Below are 11,809 nucleotides of genomic sequence, written 5' to 3' on the forward strand. Positions count from 1 at the left end.
GCGTCCATGACCACTTGACCGACTAGGTTATATACAATATAGCTTTATTTAGTCGAGAAAAGCCTTTCCGCGTCCGCTTTATTTAGGGCTGTTACGTGGTACATGATGTATAATGCAACTTGCTGATAGACCTGTTATAAAAATAATATAATATTACTACGTCGAGTTAGCAATCTGATAAATGGACAAGACAGGTTAAGATACGGACTTCATGACTGTAAAACGTCCATGTTCTTTTATTACAGAAAGGCACACAAGAGAAATGGATACAAAAAGCCCAGATGTTCTTGGTGAGAAATTATGATATTTTTTATTTATTAAAGAATAAATCATTATGAAATTTGCAACAAAAAAAACCCACCAAGTTGAACATAAACGATATAAATTATATTTACAAAATTTCAGTCTTTCTGCTTTCTAAAGATTGATAGTGTCAAAAAAGAGTAATTCTTGTACAGGTTAATAAACTGTTACATTTATTTATTTAATTAACTTTTTTTATATTAAATTTGTTTTTTTTATACGAAGAGTGATGTGTTTTCCAGTAATTCAGCACAAACCAAACAGACTTGTGTGAAGTGGCTTCTTGAGGTGTAAATAATCCATTTTTTCAGACAATAAGTAATTTGAAATTTTAGCATTACATTCAATAACTCCATTATTCTATGAACCTTTGGTTTCCAAATCAGTACAAATGGCTAAATAAGCTCAGTTACTTATTACAAAATGAAACATATCCAATATTACAACAGAAATGTTAACACACATCATTTGAATTTCTCATTTTGAGGCGCATTAGAAATATTGATCCAACTGATGTATAATTAAAATTTGATTTGTCTAGTTTTGTTTTATACAAACACAAAATTATAGTTGACTCTAAGCTATTAAAATAATAGGTGGACATTTTTGAACGGTAGAGTCATTAAAATTACTAGACCAATTAATACCTCTAATAAAGAGAAAATGTAAAATTGATATTGTGTTCCTTTTGTATAAAGAAGTATACATTTAAGAATATTGAAACAAGTGAGTCAATGTTTTTTTTAAACTGACTACCGTTACCAGACCATTCGCCATTTTAATGGCATCTATATATCACGTGATAAATTAATATTACCACAAAGTCCCGAAACTAGCATGACAAACAGCTGGTCTTCAATCACTATCGGTATGACTTACAGACCTGATAAACCCTACACTAAAATTTACGACAAAAGGGGGGATCTTTTATTCCATATTGTATTTTTTTTTCTTTTTTTGGATGGTGATGTTACTTTAGTACAATCTCATGGTGTTTATATATCACATCTCGTTCGATTTGCCCGTGTTTGTTGTTACGTTTCGGATTATAATGAACGTAATTTATTTTATACATCATTAATTCAGGGATTTCGTTACCACAAATTACTTAAAACCATTACTTAATGTTTTGATTGCCGGAATTTATATATTTCATATTCTAAATATACAACTTTCTTCGGTGCAAAGTATTTGATAAGCTTCGTAAGTGCTGTATCGAAATCCTCTTAAGTTTCTTGTAAAGAGAAAAACATGACCTTGTGCAGTACCAAGATAGAGGTATCGACAGATTGTAGATCCAGAACTGTGCATATGTATATAAACGTAATTCTTAGTTAGGTTTTGATTTTAACAGACAACAAAATCAATGTTAAAACCAATAAAATCATATTCAAGGACCTTATCACAGTGTATGTTCATATAATCAATCTCGCATTCAAGAAGTTTTAAATCATTTGCTTTCAAATAATGGGTTTAAACTACAATATAGGTGAATTAAAATAAAAATAGAATAACTACAATTATCAAGCGTTATCAATAGGTTGATACCGCTGCTGGTCATAAGGATATGAAAAGCTCAGAATAGTAATCCGATATGAATAATCCAAACCTTATTTAAATTCGCTTTTGATACATTAAAAGAAGTTATTTCGAAACTAACGCTTGAAGTCCAGTATGCAAAATTGTCAAGCTGGATTTGGCAATTGTTTGATTGTCCCTTTTAGTCATATAGCGCATCATGTATTTAAATACTTAAATTTCCCTTTTCACATCATTAGTTTAAGTTGAAGGTAAATCCAACAATTCACAAAGATCAGTGAACAGTTATATTCAAGACAGATTATGGAACAGTTTCATAAAAAAATGTACAAATATGGATATTTTTTTTTAATTTGTTATTTCCTATATCGAAATAAACTCATAATAGATGTAAATATTGAATATATATCTATAAAAATGTTATTTTTGTAATCAAAATGTGCTGACAAACGAATTGACGAAAACGTTCTTGTAGTGCCGATATTATGCTTTTTAGATAGAGATGTCAACTTTGACAGACACGAAGTACAGGTATGTATCCTTTTATCCTTTTATTTATAATGAAATATAGCAGTAAGTCGTTTGTTCACAAATACGTAACATCTTTTTGGAAGATGAATGAAGTACAATGTATAGTTGTCTTGTTAAAAGGAAAAACAGAGAAGAAATAAGTGGGACAAAAAATCATGCGTGCAATACAAAAAGACAACAGCTTTGGGAAAAAAAATAAAAAAAATAAAAAAATAAAATCGTCAAAAAGACAAAAAAAAACAACACATTAAGATCAAATGAAACGAAGCCAACCCAAATAAAGATGCTCAATAAAGATAAGCAGATCGAGTAAGATGGTAATTATTCTGCTTAATTTGGACGCCGTATTTGCCTAAAAACTATTTGTTGTGTTCTTACTATTATAAGACTACATGGGGGAAGAATGTTATAATGTATTATAAATTCTTCAAGGATGTTCGCTCTAGACATGGACGTATAGTATGCATATCATATTGCTATTACCTAATGTAAGCATTTAATGATCCCTTCAATGCAGTGATACCTAAAATCCACCCAAAAAGTCAAATATAGTTTGTCTCGGATTCTTATAAGTGATCTTCTGCTTATCTTTCTGCATTTTGAAATAGTCACTTATTAATGTTTTGTAACATGAATGGTATATTTTTCCATTGTTCCTCGATAAATTTGGATATATTTACTGATTTGGACACTGACGTTGTTGAAAGACTAATTACATTACATACACTTTTTTCGTGTGTAAGTTTGAAAAATTGACCTCTCTTCTTTTTAATAGGCACTCCCCATTCCTATCTTTTAAACAAACGTCAGAAAGTATTAATTCTATCGTTTATTCATACAAAAACAACAAACGACCATCACTGTAAATATAAACATTTTTTTGTTGAAAGAGTCCATAATACTATCTAGTTTTGATAAATGTCATACATCGTTAAATCTATTGATTATTTAATTGACAATATATTGTTTGTTAAAAGGACATGTTTTAGTCTGAACTGTAACGTTATTTGTTCTTTTTTATTTTTTTTTAAAGTAAAATTAAGTCATGTAATTTTGGAGAATTAATTCCAAAATTGAATAGTTTTGTTCACGTCAATAGTTCGAATATTTTCCAGCATTAATATTTTAGTAAACCCACAAGTTTATTCGTAGGTGCAGACGGTCGAACCTAAATTAGAAGAAATAAGGATCGCCATTATTGGTAGAACGGGTTCTGGAAAAAGTTCACTCGGAAACCAGATTTTGATGGAAAACATATTTAAAAGCGATCTTTCACCAGTATCAGTTACAGGGAAAACTGAAGTTCAGTCGAGGGAACGAAATGGAATGAAGATTGATGTTGCTGATACACCAGGATTATTTCACACAACTATTTCAGAGAATAGTGTAAAAAAACAAATTTCGAAATGTATACAAATGACACATCCGGGTCCTCATGTATTTCTGTACACGATAAAAATTGGAAGATACTCTGAAGAGGAAATAATTTCCTTTGGTATGTTTCTTGAGATATTTGGAGATGATGTTTTAAATCATACCATTTTAGTCTTCACTGGGAAAGACTATTTACTGGAAGAACACATAAAAGAGTATGTCGAAAAGCTTCCAGAGGATCTCAAGAAAATAACAGAAAAATGCCGAAAACGAACAGTGGCAATTAATAATATGGCTACGCACGAAGAAAATCAAAAGAACTTGATTGAACTTTTTGATTTGATCACCAACATGAAAAAGGAAAACAAGTTTTTCAGTGAAGATATGGTTAAACATAAACCATTTATGTACTACCTGAAAAAGCCATTTAAATTGGGCAAAAGTGTTATAGCTGGAGTATTTGAACCTATTCCTTAATAAAACTATTGATGAAAAAATTACGCTCATTGTATTTCTATGATTATAAGTATTATCAAAATAATTAATATATCTAGCTAGAAATACTATAAAATCTTTCCACGAATAATTGTATTTTGTAATTATTATCATTATGATTGTTTCCATGGAAGGACAGACCTTTTGATTTTATTCTGGTTTTTTTCTGCCGCTGTTTGTTTTTTTCGCGAGGTGTTGCTTAGATATTTGGTATATGAAATCGAACATATTATACGCATTTGAAACTGACTCTGTTTTACCAAATACCTTTCATTGTGAGAGTTCTCGAACACTGGTTTTCTTGTTATTCCTAACACTTTGCAACCGTAAAAGAAACCGATATTTTTTTTATTTTAAATTGCTCGTAAACTCCTCAGGATGTTCCATTTAGTTTTGATCGAATCATTACGAAGACTCCATATGAGAGTTATCTCCCCTTATGTATTTGACATATTTGATGTGCAATTGTATCCTGTAAACCATAAGGAATAGAGACGTAGAACGTTTTAATTTGACGTCATTGGTTCACTTAATGAAAAATGAGGTCAAGGTAAAAAGATTCAAGGTCATATTCAAAATTTTAATTTTGGCTTGTTATTACTGATCATCAGAAACCGTAATAGAAATCGACACCGTGTTTTTTACTACATTGATATGTGCGTGACACAAACATATTGATTCAACAGGTTCAAAAGTACGTTCAAAGAAAATGGGAGTTTTCTCCCTTCTTAAATTTAAATCTAGCTGTATGGTTATATAACTTATTCACCAAATATAGCAGATATATAGGGTCTTTTGAATTAAGGTCCTTACTTTATGACCTTGTAATTTATGTCAAGGACATAGGTAAGTTTGACGTTCTAGTTTTTTTCTTTATATTTATAAATGATAGAGCTATGAAACTTTGACGTTCTAGCTTTTGACCTTTGCTTTTACTTTATAGTTATAATTGATAGAGCTATGGAGTTTCTAGCGTTAGTTTGCAAGCCATATGACCTTGTAAAAGCCAATCATAAGTGACCTTTTGTAAACTGGTAGTAGCTTTTTATGCCCCACCTACGATAGTAGAGGGGCATTATATTTTCTGGTCTGTGGCTCCGTTCGTCCGTCCGTCCGTCCGTGCGTCCGTTCAGGTTAAAGTTTTTGGTCAAGGTAGTTTTTGATAAAGCTGAAGTCCAATCAACTTGAAACTTAGTACACTTGTAGCTTATGATATGATCTGTCTAACTTTAAAGCCAAATTAGACTTTTGACCCACATTTCACGGTCCACTGAACATAGAAAATGAAAGTGGGAGTTTCAGGTTAAAGTTTTTGGTCAAGGTAGTTTTTGATGAAGCTGAATTCCAATAAACTTGAAACTTAGTACACTTGTTGCTTATGGTATGATCTTTCTAATTTTAAAGCCAAATTAGACAGTTGACCCCAATTTTACGGTCCACTGAACATAGAAAATGAAAGTGGGAGTTTCAGGTTAAAGTTTTTGGTCAAGGTAGTTTTTGATGAAATTGAAGTCCAATCACTTTGAAACTTAGTACATATGTTCCCTATAGTATAATCTTTCTAATTTTAATGCCAAATTAGATTATTATCCAATTTCACGGTCCATGGAACATGGAAAAGGATAATGTGAGTGGGGCATCCGTGTACTTTGGACACATTCTTATTTTGTACTTATTTAATGTAAAAGAATATAGAACCATATTTCTTAGGAATAAGTGTCAAGTAAACTATCATATTAAACCGGATGAGACATTTCTTAAACACAAGTTAACAATTATATCCCTTATTTACAAAACAAGTGTATAGAAACCATATGTTTTTGGAATCAGCCACCCGTTTGCTATCATCTGTTAATAGATATACATTTTAAACTCTTATATTTTTTCATATTAAAATACATGTTTTTGGTGGAAAGACTTTCAATTGTTCTTTGAACAATTGGTTTTTAATTACTATTTATTATTTTTCTTCTTCTAACATTGGTGGTATCTTGTGATTATTATTTTTTTTTTCAAAATTGTAGATATGATGTTTGAAACATATCATTGAATTGATGCTATCGAAACTAATCTTGATTTATCAAATCCTTCTTCTTTGTAAGAGTTAAATATATCCATGAACACTGATTTTTCATGTTATCTTTATTTTGTCGAAATCGTAAAATATATCGACATAGGTTTTTTTTCTCAAATATACTTTCTTACATATTAATGGTCTATGATTATTAATCAGACAGACTCTCAAACCAGAGACCAAAGGACCAGGATGTAATCATTTATAGGCCATTAAAAGGCATACAACAACGAACAAAACTCGTACCGTTTACTATCATATTAAACGGAATCATTTAAATTTTCCATTATGTAGAAAGTACCAAAAAATCATATTTTATTTGTTGTTAATTTAAAAAGCATCATTTTCATACCGGATATTGGCTTTTACCTTTTAAATTCCCCTGGAATGTAATTACTTGAAAAGTATGCATAATTCTTGAAGAATTGGAAACTTTATATCACAATTGTTTAGTTTGAAAGAAAGTAGAAATGTTCTTCCCTTATTCAACAGAGCAGTATAATAATCATGATAACCTTAAAAGTAGATATTCATTCAGGTCAAGCTCATATATTACGATTAAGTTAACGAAATTTACCTTCGACAGTTATAACATCTGATATGTATGAGTTAAAATAGAGATATAAGATTAAGTGTGTACTCTAAGATGCAGATCTGGAACATTTAATTTTAAGTTATATCATGTTTCTCGGTAAATTAAGAAGTTTAATAAGCGAAAAAATATAAACTTTAACGTTTGTATTGTTGCATAAATTGTGACAAGATATATATGTTTTGCAAAAAAACAAACAAGTGCATTTCAAATTTTGGAAATTATATGTACATGTAGGCAGCATGTACTTAAATAGAATTTCTATTCCTCGCTTTTTTGTACTTTGTTCATCCATTTTGTAAATAAGCTCATCATATATACCAGGATTGTAATTTTGTATTTGCACCAGACGCGCGTTTCGTCTATAAAAGACTCATCAGTGAAGCTGTAATAACTTGTTTAACTTTTTTTTTGTATTTTCGTAATGAATTGAATTTCATTTTTGTTATCTTTATTAGAATGCAACTGAAAGTTTCAGATTAATATGCTTTGATGAGTTCAACGAATATAGAATGTACAGATTGGAAATTACTTTTGTTTTGGACATCTCCTTTTAAAAGTTTTGTTTGATAGATCAGACCATTCAGAAATCAGAGTTTGTTTACATATCTTCAAACATATAACATTTCTGACAAAATGCCTTTTTTTAATCGCATAAGAGGGAGAAAAGGGTACTTTGATACGAACACTATACATAGATTTATACTTTCAAGAAATCAAACTGACGGTCTTACTGAATGCACTTTACTCATATCCAACTAATTTAGACATCACGTGACTTTTGTGACGTATAATAGCCGCCATTTTGTATTATATTTCCCCATATAAAATGCATATATGCTTCAATAAAGTTTAATTTTCTCATAAACCTGACCCGTTTTCTTACTTTTGCAAATCAATCCTTGATATTCAAACATATTTCTATCAAACAATGTTGGTCCTAACAGTTTAATTTTTTATTAAATTCGGTCAAATCAGAATCGTAAAACATGCACTTTTTCTCGTCATTTCTCCGTTGACTCAATGCTAAATTATCGATACCCATGTCTACTTGTACAACAAATAAAGAAATTCCGTAAATAAAAAACAAACTTTGCAAATCGTTTAAGGATATTCAAACATATATCTGGCGAAGAATACTACTTAAAACAGTTTAATTTCAGGGCAAAATCGGTCAAACATCGATTTAAAGAAGGGAATTTTCCGGGATTTTTCAAAATGGCGGCTGATGTATTATATGGAAATGTTGCATCAAATCAAGGATTTCTGTAGTAAGGGAGCTACCATTTAATTTTTATGGGGGGGCTAGGATGAAAAATTTTGTCCTGCTTTTTTTTTTAGTTGTAATCTCTGTCCTGCCTTTTTATTTTTTTCTCTATTCGGTCCTGCCTTTTTTTTTTATTAGTTTATCCTGACTTTTTTTTACACCAATTGTCATCCTGCCTTTTTTTTTAAACAAGTTTCTCATCCTGCCTTTTTTTTTTACTCAAAACTCCTGTCCTGCCTATTTTTTTCAAATTTCATCCTAGCCCCCCCCCCCATAAAAATCAAATGGGAGCTCCCTAAGACTTTTCTAGATTATATTTAATTTTTCATGAAGAATGTTTGATGTTTCTGTTATTTTCCTTTTGTGATATTTCGATATCATTGATTTCAAAATTTCTTAATAAAAAAAAATATTATTTTAAGTGTGACACGGGAACATTTATTTTGACAGATATTCATCCAGGATATACTGTTACCGGAAAATAGTTTACAATATTTATAATGAAAATTTTCTCTTCTTTTTTTTTAAAGGTGTTTTTCCTGTTTTCTACATAATTTATCTTTCTTTAGAAATAATTATACATTCCTTTAAAAACAAAAACAAAATGAGTTAAAAAAACAAAAACAATGCCCAATTATAATAGATAAATATTCTATACCTTTAAAATTACATCCCTTGACCGAACAGGTGAAATCTGACTTGGGTTATAATGTTACATCACAATATATTGTCAGGTAGACGTGCAAACCAAAAGCAACCAGGTGACATTAAACATCCTGTGTTACTGTATACATGTATTACCAGAGTTTAAATTTTGTGATATACAAAAGTTTTCATAAATGTACAAATAAATATCTTCTCTTTCCCGTGTCAAGTCAGAAGAAGTATGTTTCATTATGAACTTTAAGAAAATATGAATATAATGAAAATTTCTTTAAAAAAATATTTTTTGCTTAAAAGACATTCAAATATTTATATGTTTCTATAATTATTTCAAAGAAATATTCGGATTCAAATTTTAATTTAAATGAATTTTATTGCATATGATTTTATTGTTATTATTTTTTTCAATATTTAAAGCTAAATCCAGGCATTCAATGAATCGATATAAAGTTTAACTTATGTAAAAAAAAAAAGAGTTATTGTATACATTCCAACAGAGACGTATAGTACGATTGATCTGGTTTCAACAATATTGTATACCCGATAATATCTATCGACAGAGTTATCGGTCCTGAATAGGACTGATATAGTTGGGTATGATAGCGATTTAAAATCACCTACTACTAACATTTGAAATAAAACTATGTTTAACGGTGACCTCACCACCCCTCCCGCCACCATTACTTTAATTAAACATTTGTAAACGAAAGGTTTGACTTTTGTATTTGCCGAGATGACCGTTTTTTCTTTTTTTATCTTCATTAAAAAAAAGTAACATATCTTATTCGGAAGAGTATAATAGATGCTTCCATTTATCAAATGTAGAAATTATGACGGGCATCTTTTTTAAAAATCAGTATGAACAACAATCTTGTGTTATTTGTCAAAAGTGTAGTCATGTGTACAGGTATATTTAAAAATCTGTCTACTTGAATTCATTCACACGAATGATGGCGCAGTGCATATGTTTTAATGCTAGCTGGGTTTAATGAAAAAAAATTAAAATTTTAAATATCCTTCTAAAATTTTAGAAAGAACACAGTGTATTTCATAGGGCAATGCATGTACCAAGTCAGGAATATGACAGTTTTGTTTTACATTCGTATGCTATGTTTGAGCTTTTGATTTTGACATTTGATAAGGGTATTTCCGTTTTTAATTTTCCATGTAGATCGGTATTATTGTTATTTTACTTATTATTGTTATTTTACTTTTACATCATGGCTACACAAAGTCTACTGAATGGTATATCTTTAGGTCCATAGTCTGAATATGTCAACCATTCTATTTATTCAACAATAATTATTCACTTTCATGTTATCGCATATCCAAATTAAAATTTGCAACTCAAAAAATATTAATTATCATAATTAAAAACATACTGTTCATAAAAAACATTGAAGGTCTTTTCACATACAATTTGTAAATGATTGATAAGAAGATACGTCAGGTTTACTCAAGGATACTATTGGTGTTTAACCATATGTTTTTTCATATTGATTCGATATGTATATGGTCAACTTCCGATTAAGAAAAAAATATTTTCGGTCTCATATGATAGCTGGATATACAATGACTCCAAAAATATAAGTTTCTATATTCCTTTTGTCTGTAAGAAGGGAGATTTCGCTACATTCGTTCTGTAATGATAGGTGGATATATTTCTATAAAAAAATATATATATTGTTTTTAGGAAGTTTTAGATGAAACAAGTGCAAACATGGCTTCTTCCGGGTTGTTCAAGGTCACTTCAAATTCCGTTTGACATTTTTACAAGGTCATATGTCACACAATATTTCGCAAAAAACTTTATTGCTTGGTTATGTACTAATTTGAGTCATTATCATTTAGCCTAAAATTCAATCACAATTGGTCCTTTAAGATGTCATTTGAAGGATTATGATCAAATGTTTCATATCTTAATCACAATAAATACAAAATGTTGCACTATCTCTTTTGTATATATATGTTGAAGGTTAGATGAGATCATAAAACATCAGAAGTCCAATTAAGAAAATTAGCCTCGACTTCCATTTTATTTAAGTGAACCGAGGACCTCAAACCAATGTGCAATAGGTCTCTTTCACTTACCATTTATTCTATAAATTTATATATCACTTATGTCAAATACAGATGTGGAAATAACTCTCATATGGAGTCTCTGTGTCGCCTCAGTCAGAGTTAGACGAAACATTCGGAGGTAATGACGAGCAATTTGGTAAAATAAGTTTGTCGAGTTCTTTTTACGGTTACGGAGGAGATGCACTCACTAGGATAACAGTGTTCGTGGCAATAACTGCTACAAAGAAAAATGTTCGGTAAAGTAGGGCCAATAGTCCATTTGCCAATTACCGATTTGATTCTGTTATTACACACTTCTTAAACAAATTACTTCCCTTTGTCAATTGTCAATCGTAGACTGGTTCCATACCGGACAAAATCAGCTTTTGCCAATGCAAAGCATGATGAATTGAGAGTAATGCATGTATCGGCGGTTTAACTAATATTTCATGAAAAATTATTTCTGATGTCAAAAGTATTTAGCTTAACAACACATAAATGTAATTAAAAGTTTTTAAAACTTTATAGATTAATCACATTACGCTGAGGTAAATTTGCTCTTTCTGCTAGCTCTCCATTGTAAATGAAAATTAATGTCCCTCATAAGGGAGACAACCAAAATAGGATCTCTAATTACAGGGTCAATTACGGGAATTGGCAAATAGCCTATTTCAAGGCGCATACACTGCGATATCATATACCAAACATCTAAGCGACATCTTGCGAAACAAAAATTATACGCAAGAAATAAAAGTGGAGAAAGAAGATTTTTTTCAATTCAGAACAAAATCAATAGCTCTTTCCTAAGAAAAGTGGAAAGTCATATAAAGCACATGCACATATAAATCAGCAACATTGGATACAGCTAAACAGTTATTAACTAGTCTATAGAGTATAATATATTCCTTTT

The 11,809-nt window shown here is 30.1% G+C and overlaps 1 long non-coding RNA gene across 1 annotated transcript; it reads left to right on the forward strand.

The window, feature by feature from the left end:
- The first annotated feature begins 239 nt into the window (after positions 1–239).
- LOC143046987 (uncharacterized) lies at positions 240–4,157 on the forward strand. The gene is made up of 3 exons (XR_012969345.1): positions 240–290; positions 2,339–2,373; positions 3,526–4,157. It is a non-coding gene; the product is annotated as an uncharacterized LOC143046987 (long non-coding RNA).
- Positions 4,158–11,809: the final 7,652 nt, after the last annotated feature.

Source organism: Mytilus galloprovincialis, chromosome 9, assembly GCF_965363235.1.
Source record: "Mytilus galloprovincialis chromosome 9, xbMytGall1.hap1.1, whole genome shotgun sequence".
Classification (NCBI taxonomy): Eukaryota; Metazoa; Mollusca; class Bivalvia; order Mytilida; family Mytilidae; genus Mytilus; species Mytilus galloprovincialis.